Here is a 21,505-nt window from a genome sequence, read left to right on the forward strand (position 1 = left end):
GAAGTTTAACTTTTATTCAAGAAATTTACACAGTTTTTGAACATGATTTTCTTTAGTGAGTTCATTGTAATCAAAGTCAATATATTAGCATGTTCTGAAGTATAAGAAATGAAAAGGCATATTCTATTTTGAGTAAGACATATATTGCATTAAATATTTTCAGTAGGTATTCTTGATGTAATTTGAGAACTTCAGTTATTGATAAATATAACACTGAATACTACTTTAAAGAAAATATATTTTGTATATAAATATTTTTGAATTTTAGGTTTTGTTCAGGAAATTTAGTTTTGCAACATGTTTTCTGAAGCATGAAAATGCATCTTTTTATTGTTTTATTAGTATATTATTGACTCCAGCCAATGAATGAAGCCTGAAGGGGAGTTTACATAATAACGAAGACCTCATTTGTCACCGAGTCCTCTCGATTTGCCTCACTCCTGGCAATAAGATTTTTAAAAATAAGAATTAAATTGTGCAACACACAAGAAGCAGCTAACACCAAGGACTCGGTGCAATCATGAAGAAGATTAAAGCCTAAGCTCACACATTCATGCATTAAGCCCAAACACGTTCGCACGTGTGAAACGTGGCTAAAGGGGTGGTTTGTCGGCGTGATCAAGTGGATACTTGTCACAGGCCGATGGGCGGAAGTCAACATAATGACGCCATACTGTAAGTACGAAGTAATACATAAAAAGCCTACGCACCGCGCAAGATTGATGGGACCCTTTTGTTAATTGCCATGACAATAGGCTACACCTCCATAGGTAGTGCGTGGCCGAGCAAGTAACACCCACATACGTATACTGAATGTGTAACGACTTCACATGACGTCCTCATGTTAATCCAACGTACATCTGTGGGTATATGTTAGGGACAACAGGGCCATGCTGTACACGTGTGATTGCAGTTCCATTCACCGCCTACCTCCAGCAAGACGTATTCCCCTGCTGCTAAATCAACATGGGGAACTTTGACGCCATCCTTGCTCTTATAACACCAGCAAAACAGACACAGAACCCAGGTAATGCTGCATACCCACCCCACGGCATTTTATACACCCAACTCAGTGGGAGTCATTGCAAATGGGTCTCAGGGGAGTAGCGTTGTTGTTCCGTATGTTCCTGAACCACGCGAGGATCCATGCTGTGCTTGTTGGAGCGGAACTGCCCCGAAGGCATGCCGACCATGGCACGGATGCACCACGCTGTGCACAAGGAGCAACGCAAAATGACAATTGGTGAGAGCAGGCACGTATCTTTTGAACAGGTCGAAGCATGCAGTGCTCCCCACGCATGCTGGGATAGTAACTTCGTAGCGACCTCCCAACTCCGCCCCAAATGCACAACTCCGTCCCAAATGCACACGATCTTAAATATCCATTTCGGGATATTTTCATAGTACTTTCATAAATGGTTTATAACTACCAATTTCCGTTCATGCCTGGGCATGGGTGACTTGATACGTGAATGTGTGAACGGGGCTTTATGGGGGTTCTGAAACACTCTGAATCCCGTTATGTAAGTCGGAATATTTCGTAACTAAATTGCAAATAAATCGTCAAAAATCGTCATGCCTTCACGGAACTCGCCGTCCTGTAAAAAACCATTAATTGTGGGTGTGTCCTAAATCATCGGTGACTTGTGCGTACGACTACGTAAATACCTAATCTCATCTAAATTTGCGAAATGATGTTGAGGTCGTCATATTGGAATAGATATCATCTGACTTTTCTTTTTTTAGTTAAGCCCAAGCCCCGCGGCTATAGGAGATTGATCGCCAAACCCAGCATTTACGAAAATTGCGGTCTGAAATCATTAATGTGTGACCCAGGCTTAATTTAAAGAAGTATTAGGACGGTCGCGGGCTCGAATCGCCGATGTGAGACCCAGCCTTGATCACCAAACCCTGCTTTTACGACAGTCGCGGTCTAAAATTGCCAATGTGTGACCCAGGCTTAACTTGTACATCCTGGAGTATTGCATACAAGAAACTTACAGAGGAAAAGACCCGTTATTTATGGTCATAGATTTCCAACAAGCTTTGGATTCAGTAGACAGGATAAAGCTCACGGAGGTCATAATGAAAGGCCTATATGCAGAGGTAGTAAGTGAAGTCGCAAAGATATACACGATACAATAAGTCTGTGCCTCAACAATGTTGAACAAAAAGAGCTAAATGTAACAAATGACATTAGGCAGGGATGTAATTGATCAGTGGTATTTTTCCTGTTAATAACTTGCTTGGTCATCTAAAAATTGGAAAGTACAAAGGAAAATTACAGGAATGAAATTAAAAGGATCGTGGCACTGTTATATGCAGATGCCGGATTAATCCTAGGATACACCATTAAATAAATAACAAAAGCAATAAAAAACTCTTATGGAAATAGCAAGTGAATGTAGCCTAAATATGAATAAAGACAGCATTGATGATGTAGAAAATATGCAGCACATAAAAGGAATACAAATATTTAAGCAAATACCTACGTGGCTGTGACAATCAGCAGTGCGAAAAACTGTTTCAGAAGACAAATAAAAAGGGCCTAAATTAAAGCAAAGCAGATGCCAAGGCAAACATGGCTAATGGAGTCATCAGTGAAAGCTGTGGCAGGGTAAATATAGGAAACCTCTATTGGAAAGGATTAGCAATACCATCCTTAATGTATGCCATGGAAGGCATAAACTCAGCAAGAAAGACATTAATGAACTGTAAGAAAATATATAACCAAGTGTACAGGACAATAATGAAGGCACAAGGTCAACAGCTAGTTGTGCTTGAAGATCCGAAATAGGGACCTCTTCCTACCACTCTAGGGATATGAAGAATATACCACTCTATCTGAAGCATACACTTAAGAGTGATGGACAGACCAGTATGAAAAAAAGATAATCCTTTGGGTTCTGCAAATAAAAGAATATCTGGAAGAAATAAACATAAATTTAAGTAAAATTTAGTCACTTAGAGGTAAGCAGTTAAAAATAATTATTAATAGCTAGGACAAAAAAAAAGCATGACAGAGAGATATGAATGACAACCTCTAAAAGTTATAAAAAATATACAGAAAACATAAGAAAATGAAATCTGGTATGATAACAATGAACAAAAAAATTGCTGATCAGTAGAGCTAGAATTAGACGATAGGAATAAGTTTAAAGAGGAAGATATACATGTTTGTGGTGTGAAGAAATAAATGAAAACTTTGAACATTTCTTACTCCACTGCCCTGCATATAGTGACATTAGAAATAGATGTCGATGTTTGTAGCTGCCATATCAATAAAGAGGAATTGATGGCTAATACCTTCTATTTGTAGATCTTTCGAAAGAAGAAAATTGAAATAGGAAGAAATTTATAAAAGATTAAGGAGGTATAGAACGAAAGGGGAGCCGTTTCAGAGGAAAATTCTTTCTACTACTACTACTTGAAATCTTCAGTCGGAAAATCTTCTACTATATTTATGCAGGTACCTATAGTATGTTATTCTTATACAAGCAGGCTTTCCTATTGTATTGTAGTGGAAACACGCTGAGAACTATGTCTTTAAATTCTTATCTCAGGCTGTTACTAGACCAAATTTTATAATCGTTATGGTATTCCCTAAGTTCCAGGTTAAGGGGTCAGAGTTACCTACCTATCCTACCTACCTAGGAGTAGTAGCCTACTACCTAATACCTAGCTTATGAGAACGCCTAGTTTATTAGAACGACGGGACGGGAACAGGTTTTTCTCCGCAGACGAAAACAAACCCAACCTCATTTAATGCCCATGTCCTTATCTAATCAGTCCTTGCCTTCCTAACATCACTTACCTACAGTGTCATGCCCTGACCTGTCCATGGGGGCTTGCTAGCTGTAGGGTAAACAACCGAGTGGACTACCTGGGCCAGTCTTGCCCGCTCATTGACCCACCTTCCAGGAAAAGTACTTGTAAGTACTTTTAACACACCTTGACTCTGGAGATGGACACCAGTCGCGAGTCGGTCGTGGAAACAACACATTGAGACCTCTACTTTACTCTTGAAATAAGAGTTTTCTCCTAAAGTACAAAATAATGTCATAATTTAAGATTAAACAGAGGTTGATGGATGTCTAACTATGCGCAGTGCAAACTTACTCCAAGACACCTCCATGACACTGAATTTTTACATAGTAAAGCACCTTACATGTAGAAGAGCGACGCCATCTCGATGTTTGCGGAGTCACTTGTGTCAATAAACTTTCCATTTTCTGTGCTAAATCTGCACACCACTTGCATCCATAGACGCAGGGATGGTTTCTTCGCCACAATCTTAAATGGTGAAAACGATTGCCCTCGAGTCCAAGGAAACTTGCAATGCTTCGGGAGAAAAGAAGAAGAGTGCGTTGGATAATTTTGAAAGGGTAGTTCGCAGATCCGGGGACAGATCCGACAATTCCAGAATCATTACCCCAAATAACAAAATGCACAGAATAAAAGTTGTCCAGAATTCCAAAATATACCCAAAAAGTCACTTATCCGACCAATTTACACCAAAATACCATCCGCCGATATTTCCCGTGAAACGTAAATTTTTCTAAGTACCCACTTGATGTGAAGGCTGACATGGAAGTCGTAGCTCCCCTAGTTCTTGAGTTGGCCGCAGACAGGCACCGTACGTCGGCCCGCCCCCCCAACGAGGGAATTTTAAATCAAACCAATCCTGTATCAGGTTGACCCAGGTCATCCCCAAGGGACATGGATTAACTTCCTTCCAACCAATAAAAACGTGTCCCATAAATATGAATCAGACAATCATACCTGCAGTCACAAAATTTGCCCTTTCCGTTCTCCACCGCCGACATGGATAGAACGCACGCAGTATTATTTCCCAAAAGTGTTACAGCTGACGAGTTCGATAAGTATACGCATTTGTATAGTATTAATATTCTGATCGAGTTCCTACACAACACCGACGAATTTATGAAGTGGTTGTACAGAGAAGGGTTACTTTGGGATTATTCGGGGTTGTGTACAACGTGCAACATAGCGAACTGACGGTTCATGAAACATGGGACCAGCAAGTGTGGTAAGAAGGTATCAGTTCGGCACGTGTCCTTTTTTGAAAAGTCACGTTTGTCCCTAGAAACAATTATTATACTATTAATATTTTGTTTCACCAAGAAAACCCCACTGTGTGTTGTAACGGATTTGGTTATGCTTCTAGCACCTAACACCATGGTGGATTGGTATAATTTTTGTAGGGATATATGTTGCCAAATCCTGTGTGGTGATAGTAAGAAAATCGGTGGTCCTGGTCATATTGTTGAGATCGACGAATCTAAATTTGGGAAACGGAAGTACAACCGTGGCCGAAAGGTGGACGGATCTTGGGTGTTCGGTGGCATTGACCGACAGACACGTGAGACCTTTTTCAAGGTGGTACCTGACCATTCTGCCGAAACTCTGATCCCGGTGTTGCTTGATAACGTACTTCCAGAAACCACAATTGTATCTGATTGCTGGAAGTCGTACAGCAAAGTCCGGGATTATTATTTTGCGCATAATGTCGTGAACCACAGCATGAACTTCGTTAGCCCGGACGACCTGAATGTACACACGAACACTATAGAATCGCAGTGCCGTGTTCTTAAACGGAGCGCGCTACTGAGACACGGTATGCAGAAAAAACTTTATGAAAGCTATTTTTCTATGTACTGTATCCAGAAGCGGTATCTACAAGATGTTCCATGTCCATTTCGGGCGTTCCTGAAATTGATAAAACGTGTCTATCCGCTCAAAAGTTGCTCGACATCCCCCATCTCAAATTGGATTTCCCAGTTCGAAACAATAAAACCAGGACCTTCTACCAGCGAGCCACGTGATCCCCCCACCCGTTTCAAAGAGGCCGAGACTGATGCCTTCATGTACCCCTTCATGGTCGTCGGACAACAGCGACTTTGAAATGTGAATAAGGTAAGTTGTATATTAATTTTTGTTAGCCTTAAAACTAGTGTTTCGGTTATTTCGAAGCCAGTACCGAAATACGTGTTCGAACAGATCTATCGGGCCGGCGGTGGGCACGTAGGAACATGCATGATGCCGCAATTTGTATGTAAACTAGTATTTTGGTTAGTTCGAACCCAGTACTGAAGCACTTGTTCGAACAGATCTATTGGCCCGACGGTGGGCACATAGGAACATACATAATGCCGCAATTTGTATGTAAACTAGTGTTTCAGTTAGTTCGAAGCCAGTACCGAAGCACGTGTTCGAACAGTAAGGCCGTGGCGAACGAGGAAGGTGTTTAATGTTAAAGTTATGGGGGGATTTATAGCCTAGGCTAGTCGTGTTTTTTTGTATGTACTGTGGCTAATTCTCTGTAACCCCTGTGCTAGCGCGTGCAGCGCAACATTACCTCTTGCCAGAACATGTCGTGCTTGCCAAGAATCTTTAAATATGCGGATAAGACGCGAAGCGCCGTTCCGCCACGGCCTTACTGTAACCCCTGTGGCTAGCGCGCGCAGCGCAAGATTACCTCTTGCCAGAACATGTCGTGCTTGCCAAGAATCTTTCAATATGCGGATAAGGCGCGAAGCACCGTTCCGCCATGGCCTTACTGACAGCACACATAAACATATTCACCGTTAACAAATAAATTATCAGTAATTCTGGTTAGTTGTAGCCTAGGCTAGTCTGTCGTTTACATGTAAAGCAGTGGTTCAAAGTTATGTATGCAAAGTTTGGGGTCCTAGCATATAATTTAATGTCGGTTAGTGGTAGCCTAGGCTAGATGTTTTACATGTAGGCTAGTGGTTCAAAAGTTCTGCAAAGTAAGGGGTCCTAGGCTAGCCTAGCCTACGTCAACCTTGAATGCAGAGTAAGGGGTAAAACTTTTGTATTCAGGGTAAAGGATCTGGGTCTCAAAGCCGGGAATTGAGAGTTTCGGGCGCCGTGAAAGTCCAAGGCCGCTTCTCCCCACCCAAAAACCCCAGTTTCCCACTGGGTCCCCCTTTACCGTTTGATGTTTTTTTGGCTTTATTTTCACTGGGTCAACTACCAAAAACTTTATTCTTAGCAACGTCCCCGGATCTGTAGTCCTCCCTTTTGAAATAAATAGTTAAGCATCAGTGTAAGGTAATGAATTACATAAATTTATTATGTATTCATGATTATTGATTTGAAAATATTTGTTGTTGGAAAAGTAACTAGATTCCTGACTCAAATATCAACGGTTTTGCTGCACTCTCCGATTTTTTATCAGTGTTGCCAATTGGTATGTGTTTACCCTCCAAACTGGATATAAGACTTACACAAAACCGTGGAAATAAGTGAAATTAGCGTATCTATTTGTGGTATATATACATATTAAACCAATTTAATCATTATTGCATTACTATGACTACATGAATTCATGGAAATAGTTTGTAAATGTATCGGCGTATGTGTGAAGCTCCACAATATTGGCAACGATGAAATTTTGCCATTCCTAGCATGCGAACGTTAAAGGTTACATTTATTTCAGGGATAAGTACATTATTAAAAATAAAAAAGTCAAAATAGTAATATAGACTTGAAAAATACATTTTTGTCATAAACAATTCACTGATCTGTCATCTGCTCGACCATTACAAGTATTTATTGATCAGAAACCATATAAGATAAAGTAATGCAGTTTTTGTAGAATGTTTGTTCCGACACGGGATACAAACCTTTCGGTCCTTTTACAATAGGAAGGTTACTAGCGGCAGCTGGATAGGTCGTAAGCTTTCGAACAAGGGGTTCGGTAGTTAACTGCTTGTCCGACAGTGCGCGCGCCGCGCGACTTGGAGGTGAAGAATCACTTTTGCTTTCGGCCTCACAGCGTGTGGATGTGTGTATCTTCACTCTCTGCCCGCTTCATTGTCATTTGCTTGTGTATGGTTGTGTTTTCTTGTTCTGTTTTGATAGTGAAACTGACTGTAAGTACAATCATTTTCTATTTTTTTTATTGTAAGTGCATTGAATTGTTGATCGACATGGGTTCACCTCGCCCTCCAATTATCCGGTGACTGTGCCCCGGAACTAAAGGGCGTAAGTGCGGAAAATTCCACAGTTTTCCGGAGATCGACCCCCATGTATTGTGTGCTCGGTGTCGGGGGCGCGAATGCTCGCGCACAGAGCCCTGTGAAGTGTGTGTATCTTGGTCAGAGGTGCAGTGGGGCTTGTACGAGGGCAGGAAGAAGCGAAGGCCTGCAAAGGAGTCGTCGGAAAGCTCTCCCGCGACTCCTTTGGTAACGGACACTTCGTCGTCTTTCCTGCCCCCTGCTCAGATCCCACGTATGGCACCTTCCCCTTCGGGGGGGTTATCCAGGTCCTTCTCCTCACCCGATCTGTCGAGTGTGGAGGAAGGCGCTCGGTACCCCGACGTCCAGTTGTACTCGGGGTCTTCTATCCGTTCGTCAACTCCTCACGAGCGGGTAGAAACCCCCCCTTAATCACCCGACCTTTGCTTCCACAGGTGCTTCTGCTGCGAGGGACGACCTTGGTCAGGTGTGGGCGTCTTTGGGCTTGCAGGGCATGCCCAGTGTCCAGGGGCTGCTGTACCATCTTGCTGGCTCTGCCGCGGTCACGCATGCAACGGTGACCCCGACTACTACCACCCTGTCAACCCCAGGGTACGCCGCTCCCCCTCACCTGGTGTATTCCCCGCATGCTGTGTCAGTGTCACCAACCACCTCAGTGCAGGGGCCGATCGCCGTACCAAGGGGGAGTGGGCCACCGCCGCTGCCCGGGTTTGCCGTGCTGCCTCGGCCTGGCTTCAGATGTCCTAAGAGCTCGCCCCTGGACCTGCCGCCGGTGCCTAAGATGTCGGTGACGTTGGTTCGACCGCCTGTGTTGGAGATGCCGCCTGCCGTACCTGCCGTACCCACCCAGATGTTCCCGACCGTTCCTGCCGTGACTGCTGTACCTGTTGTTCCCGAGATGTCCGCACCTGCCGATGTCGTTCCTGCTCGTGGCGTTGCTGTACCCGACGTTGGTCTATCCCGCCTCTCCCCCTTCAACTTCTAAGGCTTCACAGCCGAAGAAGAAGAAGGTTGCCTCCTCCCCTCCTAAGAAGTCTCCTTCGGGAGCTTCTCAGGGCCCGTCTTGCTCCGGTGAGACGGGGGGGTTTGTCCGTTGGTCCTCCTGCTCCCTCGGGAGCGGGGCCCGTTTCTTCTTCCGCAAGGAAGAAGACTACGGGGACCAGAGGAGTACCGGCTAACACCAGTACTTCCTCGCCTGGTGCCAGAGGCTCTGCCACTGCATCAGGTTCCGTCTCGGCCTCTCGTTTGCGAGAGGCACCGAGTGTCACCTGCCAGCGACCGTACAGCCAAGAACCAGACGTCAGAGCTCGCTCGGTGTCAGGTTCACGGCACGGAGCGGAAGACTGGTGACAGCCGCTCAGGCGGCTCTCACCAGGCCAGCTCTCGCTCTCGCGGCGACCAGCTGGCTACCCGAGCTGACGTGACGGTCTCTGACTGGCCACGTGCCGAGGCTGGGAAGAGGTCCTCCCGATCGCTGGTGCTGGTGCTGGACAAGAAGGCTCTCTCAGGTCAAGCAGATCGAGCAAGCTGCTTCCACCTCCTCTACTGCGACAGCGGCGTTTCTACCTGCCGTCAGAAGATCCAATGCCGCCCAAACAGGTAAACCCAGAGTTAGCCAGGCTAACTCCGGGTGTGTCTCTGCAGCAGCTCCTGTCTGAGAACCTCTGGTTCTCGCAGCAAGAGGCACTGGGCCTGGAATCTACCGCTATGGCAGCTTTCCAGGCCGTCTCCTGGATAGACCTGTGGTCCCTCACAGTGTCTAAGGTCCCAGCCAACTCGGGAGAGATTTCTCCTGAGGAAGACTCGGCTTTCAGGAGACTTTGCCAGTCTGGAGGAAGAGCCATCTCCTTCCTCGCCCACCAGACGGCAAACCTGTGGGCCAACCTGGTACTTCACCGTAGGGACGCAGTCCTTACACGAGTATCCAGGGCGGCTGGGCGTGAGGCGGCGTTGGGACTTTGCAATGGACCTGTACGGAGTTCCTCCTCTCTCTTCCGACTGGAAGGCCTGTAATAGTGACTTTGTGTGGACTCAAAATAGAGACTCATCCATGAACATCGTAGCAATCAACTCCGCCGAGGTGACTTGAGTTAATCGACCTACTCAGCGTGCATCTCGCCTCGAATTCCGCTTTGACCAAGGGGTCCTAAATTCTAGGTAAACGTTCAGTGAACAAGGCGGAGGCACACTCTGGGTCAAGCCTGCCTACAGTGAACGTAGCCGGAGTGTCAGTCCAAAACTATATCGCCGGGGAAGAGCAAGGAGGTAGCCTCTGTCTCTTTTAATTGCGGTAAAGGTATGTCCTCTACCGCGGCTTGTAGGGTCAACTCCGCCACCTTCGAGGTGCAAGGAGTCGGAACTCCTTGTGGGGCCACAAACATCGTGAAGCAACCTTTATGGGGCGTCAAATTTGTTTTGACGCAGTCCCATTCTATAAGGGTGCGGACCCATGCAGACTGGGCTTGGTCCCTAGGGTAAATGACTGTCTCCTTCGGGACTTTGTTTACCCTGACTAGCGCATCTTCGGCTAGTCTAGCATAGCCCGGAAATGGAAATTGAAGGCCCGCCGGGAAGAACTCAAAGTCTTCTACTGGCCGGGTTTTGCAACCTTCGATAGTCAGTTTTCCATCCGAGCGTGGGGCGTGCAGAGCTAACTGCCACAGGTTGCTGTTCTCGAATGGTGGCAGCTTTGATGCATCCGGTACTGTCACGGACTGTGCCGTGGTCCCGGACTGGAGGATTCTGGACACTAATTCCTCTTGGGCCGGATCCTCTGGGTCAGAGATAGGATCGATTGGCCCGAGGTCTTCAGGCCTGAGGCGAGTCGAGTGGACACTGACTCAAGTTTAGTGTCCACTACCTCACTCATCTTCATCATCAGAAGATTTTCAAAGGCCTCCTGGTCAAAGCCAGACTCCGTCGGCTTGGCTTTGGAGGCCCTGGCTCCTCGACCCCTTGGGTGGGGGAGCAGCCTTGGAAGAGGAAGGCTTGGAAGTGGAGGTCGACGGCTTGGGGGCCGAAGACGACCTTATAGAGTCTGCCGGAGCAGGCTTGGATCCCTTTGGAAGGGATCTTGTCTTCCATGCCTTGACCTTAGGGATGACCGAGGCCGAACTATCCCAAGTGGGGGCGGACCTGGTAGAAAAGCCCTGGAAAGAAGGGGAAGAAGAAGGAGTGGGGCTAAAGGGGAGACTACCTGCCTCACTTAGCTCCCTACCTATGTACCTCCCTACCTATGTACCTCCTGATCCTCGGTGGCCATGGGTTCAAGGTGGAGGCTGATGGCCGCGACCTCCGCTGTGACCAAGTCACATAAGCCTTCTTGGTCCTCCGGGAGGGGTAGCGTCTCCAGACGGATGCCCTCGATGATTGGATCCGCCACTGAAGCAGGAACAGCTGTCGAAGCCGGAGCTCCCGGGTAAAGGAGGGAGCACAGATCCTCGAACAGCACGTAGGGCTGTCCGGCCTTGGCATTCCTGCCGAATCCTCCCACCCAGGACTTCAGGGACACTTTGGTCTCCGCCCGGAGCGACAAACTAGCCTGTAAAAAATAATCCAATTAGGATCCCATCCGGGAGGGGTTGTGTGTCAAAGAAATTTCACAAAGTTGACGTATAGCAGAAATTTCACGGAAACGGCGAGGCGAGAATGTTACTTACTGACTCGTCTGAGATGATGCTGATCATCTCATAGCACACAGTGCAGGGGTCCGGATGCCAGACCAAATAGTCGTCCAACAGGATGGCGCAGTTGGCATGAGATCAGCAGACCTCATGCCCTTACGGCTTAATCAGGGTAGTCGAGCATCTCTCCACCTGGCAGCGGACCATCTGTAAGTTAAAAAGTCAAATGAGTATCATTACGTAGAGGCACCGGAGTTAACTCCGGCCAGAAGGATGCACTTTAATCAGATATTTGATCCGTTAAAGGAAATATCGGTTATCAATTCAACTCACTGAATGATTTCAACTCACTGAATGAATAAAAGAAAAAACTCTGGGTGTCTCTGTCTGCTCCGGAATCCGTCTTCGGGATGGTAAAGCTATAACCTGTGTATGGGGCCTGATACGAGCAGAACAGGGGGATAAGGTAAGACCTAAGCTTGAGTCTGACCGCATCGTAGCAGAAAAATGCAACGAATTAAATGTAGTCGCATTTCTGAGCCCCATACCGTCCCCACTGAAATGGGGAACAGTGACAGCAAAGAAGATGGAAAACTGAGCGACGGAAACAACGGTACAATAAACTCCGGTATATTTTACCTGGCGAGTGTGATGGTAGACCACACTACGTCGGAACCGCTACGGGTCCTGAGACATACCTACAGAGTCTAACCAAACATAAATATGAATAAAATCTAATATAATCTAATGTAACCTCTTAAAGGCTTCACCTACTCCGGAGTCTTATACGTAATCCTGTTATCATAATAGTTAATACCGGCGGAGACGGGCTGATACGAGCAGAACAGGGGAAAAGGTAAAACCTAGGCCTGAATCTGATCGCATCGGGGGAGAGGCAGCGCTGGACAGGACCAGTGCAGGGGTGGGGTGGGGTGGGGTGGGGTGGTCTGGAGGAGTGGACAAGTCGTGAACGCCAACTGGCACCCTAAAGGAGGCAAGGCCAAGGCAATACACAACAAAACAAACATAAAATAATGATGAGGAATCACTGGAAGAATTGCGAAAGAGGAACAATAAGGGGGAAAAGGATACACCCAGTAGGGACCCAGCCTAACCCTCCGAGATCGGTACGGATCCGGTCAGGTAGGCTAGCTCGGCCTCCAAGGACGTCATGACGTGGACGGAAGGAACCCAACAAAACCCTCCAAAATCAAAATTTTTAATCTGGTCAGGTAGGGAGGGTTTAGGCCCAACAAACATGACATGGGAGGGACTCTCTATCCTGGACCACTCTCCCAGCAAGCACAGTAGCGCAAGCAGGGGGCGATAATGGAGGGGCCTAAAGGGTGGAGGGGCAGGGCCACCTGACCTACCTTCCAAAATCTAGCCTAGGTCTGGTCGGTTAAGCCAGGGTAGGAAATGCAAAACTTCCAACCTCACAGTGATATGAATATCATAAATATCATAGCTGGCTAACATCGAAAATACAATAAAAGCATGCATGCATAAAAATCGCGCGCGAGAGAGAGAGAGGAATCTCCCTGTCTACAAGACTGGCGTACTATAGGCTAACTGGAAGCCCAAATACACTACTCACGTATAATAAGAAATAAATAAATAATAAGTACGAAGGGGAATGAACACGCTCCTGAGGGACTGAGGACAAAAGCCAAAGGCTAGAAAAAGCGAAATAAACAACAAGAGACCTCAGAGAATGTCAGGAGCGAGTTAGAGCCCACAACGTATAGATGAACAACGTAAAACCAAAACTCCAGATACGACAGGAGCTAGGAAAATGCACGGGAATATGAAAAATTAGTAAAAACAGTTAAAATTAAACCGTGAAGTAAATATAATCATAAGCAAACAAAGGGAAAGAACGCACGCGTCTGATGATGCACCCAAGATGGCGGATGAAAATAGCGTCACCCCGGTTCGCGAGAACTAAGGGGCCAAAAAAGGGCTAAAAAGGGGATGCATCGTGCCAACACAAGATACCAAAACGTAAAGTGGAATACTCAACTTGGATGAAGAAGCTTGGAGCTCTGTAGCAGACATGGCTTCGTCAAAACACAGAAAAGGAGAGCAGCGAGAGACACGTGCGATCACTAATGCGGCTAAATACAGGAATGAAGCCACCGGGCGTGAGTTGTAGTAGTAGCGAGCGGAAGGGGCAGAGGCAGATGTGGTAGTCCTTGTAACGGCACTTGCCTAAAGAGGGACTTTGAAGGGAATCTTCTAATTGGCAGAAGACCTGTGATAGTGGCCTCCACTCGCCCCAGTGCTTATACCGACCGACGCCCTATGGTGTTCGAGTTGAGGGTGGTAACTTCAGCATTCCATTTAGCTTTTTTCTCTGGTATATTTAGCATCTATTTATACCTAGAAATGCGTGCTACAGGACCATTTCACCGGCCGACACAGGTCTTCCCCCAGAAATAGATTTTTCCTTCGTCAAAATCCCTTTTAATTACCTTAAAATATGTAATTTATTACTTTTCAATTAAAATACAATTACACAGGCTTGTCGTCAAAACAGCACTGTTGTAAGGAGGCGTGGCTTACACAGACAATGATGCCGGCTAGTCTATTTCCTTGGCTCCAGATTCAACCATATCATTTGGTCTCAGCTAATGTTTTTGTTCCTAGTTAGCATAATGAATATCTGGATACTTAACTTATGGAACGAAGTCATACTGTTTGGCTTACGATGCAATTTAAGGCCAAAATTTGACTAATACGTCTCATTGGACGCTAGTTTTTTCCCTCAGGTTAGATGCTGTAAAATTTAGGGATTCCGTTTGTTTTCACTCGTTTTCATAGGTATTACAAACCTTACACTTTATTAATCTTTTGTCAGTGTGAAAACAACAGTAAATGAGCTCTTTCATGCTATTAATTTCTTTTACCACGGCTGCGTTTGAATTCATACAAAAGCTTGGGACTTCTTTCCAGGCTGCTAATGCACGTAATTTTGCCTTATCAGCTTCAGCTACATTTATAACATGAATACAGTAATTACGGTCGCACACGGATGAATACAATAAACGGATGTTGCTATCGGATTCGATTACTGTCGCACGCTGATCAATACAATAAAGTGATGTTTCTATAGGATTCGATCGTATTAGCAACAAGTTCTCGTTCGGTTGTTCATAGCTGTACGCAGTTATAAGAGTATATTATCATTAAGATAATACTTTTTAACTTAGAAGAGGGTGCAAATTTATGGAGGTGGCGATGTTAGACGAATATAATTCTCTCTCTCTCTCTCTCTCTCTCTCTCTCTCTCTCTCTCTCTCTCTCTCTCTCTCTCTCTCTCTCCTTCTCTCTCCTCTCTCTCTTACTTTTCTGATTTCATAGTCTCTCTCTTCATCCTATTTTCCACCCTTTTCTAACACTTGATTCATTGTGCAACAGAGAGGTTTTTCTTCCTGTTACACCTTTTCAAACACTTTTCTGTCAATTTCCCTTCAGCGCTGAATGACCTCATAGGTCCCAATACTCGGCCTTTGGCCTAAATTCTATTTTAAACCCAACAATCTCGCTGTCTGATGCACGATGCTTCCTATGCCAGCTGCGCGAGAGATATAGGAAGACTTATTTGCAATGTAGTGCCGATTTTAAAAACTAACCCCATCATAAAATCGAATTAATGCAAGTCAATTACTGTAGCTTCAATACGGACTGTATTCACGATCACATCTTGAATAATTTTCCTGATTTTCTAATGTTTCTCAGATTATCGTGGGGAACAGAGTCTGTCTAGTTTTCTCTCTCGCCCAGTTTTTCTGTTAAAACTTATCTAATGTCTTTACACAATCTTCTTTAGCTGCTCATTCATCGGATGTCGCTTCGGAGTCTTCTCGCTCATCCTGTTTTTTATTTGCCAATATCACAGCAGAGCCAGAGTTTTCATCGTTTCATCCTGAAATTTGGAGATGATTTCAACTCTCTCTCTCTCTCTCTCTCTCTCTCTCTCTCTCTCTCTCTCTCTCTCTCTCTCTCTCTCTCTCTCGTAGCTTTAATACGGACTGTATTCACGATCACGTCTTGAATAATTTTCCTAATTTTCTAATGTTTTTCAGATTATCGTGGGGAACAGAGTCGGTCTAGTTTTCTCTCTCGCCCAGTTTTTCTGTTAAAACTTATAATGTCTTTACACAATCTACTTTAGCTGCTCATTCTTCGGATGTCGCTTTAGCAGTTCTCTGGTATTATAACAATATTTTACCTTAGAAATAGTGCTAAAGGAACCTATTTCACTGGGTGACACGGGCCCTTTGCCCAGAAATAGATTTTTCCTACGTCAAAATCCCTTTTTTATTTGCCAATATCACATCACAGAAGAACCAGTTTTCATTGTTTCATCCTAAAATTTGGAGATGATTTCAATCTCTCTCTCTCTCTCTCTCTCTCTCTCTCCTCTCTCTCTCTCTCTCTCTCTCTCTCTCTCTGGAGTTAAAGGAAATAATTTTGGAGGGGCTGCCTTTGTAGCACCTTCCACAGGTCCTGTAGTTCTCAGGCTGCTGGTGTTGATGCTTCAAGGTGGTATCCGCAATTCCGTATTTTCATCCTTACTTGTTTTGAGACGTAATGTGTCCTCCATAGTTCTTGAGGGGGCTAAGGCAGTTGGAGATTCATCTGCGCCATCGTTGACTGTATCGATACCGGTTGTGTCACCACCCACTCCTTTCATAGGGTAGTTAGTAATCTTCCTTCTTCGTTCCCATTTTATATACCTTAGGTGTGTGAGACATAACGTGCTTACCGCGGTAATTGCTGGGGGGTTACGGCCGTTGGCAGTTCGTCTGCATCGTAGTTAGCACCTTTTGTGCTCTCGGGCCCCTTTTCTTAGGGTAGCTGGTAATTTCCTTTTGCGGCTCCCATTGGTTCTACAGTTTGTAACCCGTTATTAAAGCAGTATGTACCGCACAGTTGGTTCTCCACCTGCACAATGTTGGCACTAGGTGCTCTGGTGGTTACTCGTAGTGACCTCTCTCTCCTTCTTATTTTCTCAACTTTTTCCTGCTGCTTTTCTGTTCCACCGTAAGGGGTTTTCAATGTGGGTTCGACCTTGATTCCGTGTCTACTGGGAGTACTTCTTTCCCTCACTTGCTCCGGACTCCAGTCTAGTTTTAGTATTGGTAACGGGCGTTAGTTGGATTGCGATTTGCGACCTCTTCACTCTTAAGGGGTGTTGCTCGCCTATTGTAGTAGGCCCGGTCTCGTATCATAGTCACTGGTGAGTTTCGCAGTCAAGTGAGACTGGTTCAAGGTTAGGTCATTGTCTTGGTTGGTACACGTTTGGCGCAACAGTATGGGAGTGACACAGGGGTGGGCGTTCATCGCCAAGGTATATTCGGCTCAGGCGTAACGTTATCGTCACTGGGTAGTGAGGATATGCGCAGTTGAGTGACTAACCCTAACAGGTTTTGCGGAACTGGTGACAGTTCGCTCTTGAGGGGGTGGACAGCAGTCGGACAGGAGGGGCTACATCATGATGTCTGGGGGGAGTGCAGGTTGCGCAGTCGAGTACAACTTACACAGGAGTTTATCTTCTTGTTGGTATATCGTTGCGCAATCAGATCGGTAGGCTCAGATATGATGGGATCTTGTATGTCGTTTGGTATCGAGCAGCCAGGTGTAGTAGGTTCTGGGTTCTTGGGTGCTGCTCTTGTGGGGGTTCGGCTTTTCTCCTTTTTCCTGTTCCGGTGTGGCCGGACAGGTCTGACAGAGGATAGATACCTTTGAAGAGAGACTCATTTGCTAGTTGTGGTTTTTTGTTTCGCCGGTGAAGGAAGCGAGTATAATGGATAGTGGACTTTGTCCTTTCTCTCTTTCCGCATTCCAGGCTCCGGAGGAATCTCAGTTAATTCAAATAATGTTTGATACGTTGTATTCAACCAAACCAGCAGTCTCTTAAACATCAAGTAGGCTGATCTGGTTTCGGCGAGTCGGGCAGTCTAAATGAACTTTATGGGATTGGCCTATGTCGCCCAGTGAAATGTACCCTATAGCACTCATTTCAAGGTATAAATAATTGCTAAATATACCAGAGAAAAAAGCCATATGTCGGTATAAAATCAGGGGCGAGTGGATGCCACTACCACAGACCTCCAGCCAATTAGTTCTCTCCTCTCTCAAAATCCCTCACCAGAGAGGAGCCGTTACAGCGGCCACCCTCCGCTCGCCACCACTTCCTCTGCCAAGATTCTTCATTCCTTCATAACGCTTGTTGACACGTAGCCGTGTTTTTGTTGTGAATTTCAATTTTGTGATTATTTGGATTTATCATGTCTTCTGAACGACAAGAAGCATCTTCATCTAAGTTAAGTATTATTTTTCTGACTTTGAACGCGTTTGAGCAACGATGCATTTTATGTGGTGTTGTTTATTGATAATGTTACTTAGGAGCTGAGCGTATCATCTCTTGGGTCGGCCATTTAAATGCATTGTTGTTCGTGTATTTAGTCTCCTCAACTTTTTTATTACGATAAATCATTATCCCTTCTGCTCATTGCAGTAGACGTTACTGTTATCGTGGAATTTTACCATTTCGCTCCTGATGGGTTCCAATAGGTTGTTTTAATAGCTTTTATCAAATTTAATTATAACCTATTAGAGAGTTTCCCTCTCTCTCTCCTTTTCAAAGGCCCTCAGGAGCGATTTGGTTCCCCCACGAGAGTGCAATTATATGTCATTCAACTACATGCGCAAGTATTGTGTTGAGGCGACCTAGGCTAGCCTAGTGTTACGCATATTACTTGAGAAGTAAAAGAACTCTCATTATTTCACGGTGCTCATGCATTTTGTGTCGATGATTTTATTGTTATTTAGTTTATGTTACAATATTATTTGCTATTATATTGATGAGGTTGGGAGTCCTACACGAATATTTATCTATCCTTGGCCGCATTATTACCATTCCTAGCCTACCTGACCAGATCTAGGTTAGATTTTGGAAGTTAGGCTAGGCGGTTAAGCGTTTTATCTCTCTACCTTAGTTGGTTTTAGTTCTGGTGATCCTGACCAGACTAATAAATTAGTTTTGGAAGGTGATCCTTTACTAGAGAATTCTCTCTTGTCACAGAATGTAGGTGCTAGACCCATCTTTCCTGACCAGGTCGATATATTTGATTTTGGAGGGTTAGTTTAGGTTCTGAGTTTCCTCTTTCGCGACGTTCCAGTAGGCGCCGTTCTAAGCCACCCGACCAGATCGTTATATCTGATTTTGGAGGGTTAGGCTAGGCTCGTAGATGGATTGTTTTTATTCGTCGGTACTTCCAATAATTCCTGTTTCAATATTTTGGTTTAGTATAGCCTCGGCTAGTACCTCCTTTAGGGTGTCAGTTGGCCTGCCGTCTTCTGCCCCCTTTAGTTGTAGGTTTTTTGCATGGCTTCTCGGAAGGTGATAATCACCTGACCGGTCGCTGTTGCCAGGCGATTACTAGTTACCCTTCCCCTCCGTGCTCTTCCTTCCGGCCCGGATTGTTTCCGGTGGTGTTTTGTTAGCTTGCTGTCCTATTAACCCTTACGGGGAACGGCAGCTTTAGCGTTGACCCTGGGAGGATTAGTCGGAGGAGGTTAAGGAGTTGTAGATTATGTAATCTCTGTTAGTAAGCCCCTTTTTTTGGTAATTTTACTAGTTACCCTTCCCCTCTGTGCTCTTCCTTCTGGCCCGGATTGTTTCCGATGGTGTTTCGTTAGCTCGCTGTTCTAGTAACCCTTCCGGGGAACGGCAGCTGGAGTGTCGAGCACTATTCCGGGGGGATTAGTCGGAGGAGGTCAAGGAGTAGAAGATTATGTTACCTTTGCGGGTACTTCTCTGGCTCTGTGTTTCTCGGTCGAAGTGTGATTGATCATCACTCTCGCCAGGTTATTACACACTGAAAGTTATTAGTATTGCTGTGTCCACCGCTCTGTTTTCCATTATTCGCTATTTTATCGCTACGGCCCCCATTCCGGTGGGGGTGGAATTAGGTTTAGAATACTTTTCCAATTAAATTGGAATAGCTACTCTTTTCCGGTGCGTTCAGATTCAGACCAGGTTTACCTGGCTCCCTGTTCTGCTCGTATTAGGCCAGTTCCGTCGGTCTTAGCAATCACGATAGCGAGATTATTGACTCCGTAGCAAGCGGAGTCTTTCACAGTTTGATATTTAGTAAGAATTCTTACTGAGGAGTTGATTTTTTCCCTGTAACTAGTTGTTATAAAACTAGTTTAAGTGTACTCATGTATCAATTCTAACTTACAGATGGTACACTGTCTGGAGTTGGGCTGTTCAGCCGTTCTCCAACAACCTTGTGGGCATGAGGTCTGCCGATCTCATGCCAGCTGTTTGGTGCAGATGGACAACATCCTAGTCTGGCATCCGGATGGCGGTGAAGTATGTTACGCCTTAGTGCAAAACGTAACTAATGAGTCGGTAGGTACCATCCGCACCTTAGTAATATTTATTTTTGAATCATAGTTCCGTATAAGATGGGCAATTTCTGGAGGATCTGACTTCGTCCTTTCTTACAGACCCCTCTGGCGCTCAAGACCTCCTCACTAGCAAACCTTAAGGTCTGGGTGGGCGGCTATGGTAGGAACGTGACCGCTGGATGCCCCTATATGCTGTCGGAGGAGATGTGTTCTCTCCTTCATCCCAATGCAAGGACTTCGGCAGCAGTAGCTAGGGAACTTGCAGCTCCTATCATAGAGAGGATCCGTCTGGATACCCAGATCCCCCTGGAAGAGGGTTTATGTGAGGAAGTGACCGGAGAGGTAGCAGACATCAGCCTGCATCGAGAACCTATGGCCATCGACTCTCAGGAAGAAGGTAGGAAGGTAAGTGATGCAGGAGGTCTTAGCTCTAAAATTCTTCTTCATCTTCCTTCCAGGGCTTCTCAAAGTCCAGGATCCTTGGGGAAAGGTCTGGTTCCGTAATCCCAAGGTGAAAACTCTAGCAAAGAAGTCCCTGCAGAAGGCTGCCAGACCAGCTAAGCCTTCTCCAGCGGACTCCACCAGGTTATCATTGGCTACCAAGCCTTTGACTGCCTCGGCGAAAGCTACTCCCCCACATAAGGGGTCGAGAGCTAAAGGTCCTAAAACCAGACCGTTGGAATCCGGCTTCAACCCTGACGATTTTGCAAATCTTCTCATGGAGAAGATGGGCAGCATGGTAGACTTGAGATTCCAATTGATGTCTTCTCAGCTCGCTTCGGGCTTAGAAACATCAGGACAGTCCATCCTGTCTCTTGCTCAGAAACTATAAACTCAGGAGAGTTTGCTGGCCGGACTTATTCAATCTGGAGTCTTACAGCAATCCTTTGTTGTACTGGATGCGTCTAAGCTCCCGCCATTCAAGGACAGCAACCCATGGCGGTTGGCTCTGCATGCTCCTTTCTCCAAGGGCATGCTGACAATTGAGGGATGTGGCACCCGTCCGGTGGAAGATTATGAATTCTTCCTGGCGGGCCTCCAATTTCCCTTCCCAGGCTACGCTCGTTTAGCCGAGGAAGCCTTTGTAAGGGTAGACAAAGTCCCCAAGGAGACGGTGATCTATCCTAGGGATCAGGCACAGTCGGCATGGGTCCGCACCCTTTCAGAATGGGAGTGCATCAACACTAAGTTGACGCCAAATAAAGGTTGTTACACTATGTTCCTGGTAGGGGATAACATCCCAACCCCTTGTACTTCCAAGATTGCGGAATTAACTCTGCAGGCCGGAATAGAGGAGAAACCAATGCCTCAACTTAGAGAGACAGAGCCTACTTCTCTGCTCTTTCCCGGAGATTAGGAGTGCTGGGTGGGCGCTCCGGAAACTTTCAGTGGGCAGACTTGACCCGGAGTGTGCTTCCACACAGTTTA

General features: G+C 45.7%; 1 protein-coding gene across 1 annotated transcript in view; it reads left to right on the forward strand.

The window, feature by feature from the left end:
* The first annotated feature begins 3,335 nt into the window (after positions 1–3,335).
* Positions 3,336–21,505, forward strand: part of LOC135225793 (uncharacterized) — a 109,630-nt gene continuing 91,460 nt past the window's right edge. Inside the window, exon 1 of the mRNA XM_064265273.1 lies at positions 3,336–3,469. The gene's annotated coding sequence lies outside the window, so the exon portion shown is untranslated. The remainder of the gene's footprint in view (positions 3,470–21,505) is intronic.

The sequence above is a fragment of the Macrobrachium nipponense genome, chromosome 13 (assembly GCF_015104395.2).
Source record: "Macrobrachium nipponense isolate FS-2020 chromosome 13, ASM1510439v2, whole genome shotgun sequence".
In the NCBI taxonomy this organism is placed as follows: domain Eukaryota; kingdom Metazoa; phylum Arthropoda; class Malacostraca; order Decapoda; family Palaemonidae; genus Macrobrachium; species Macrobrachium nipponense.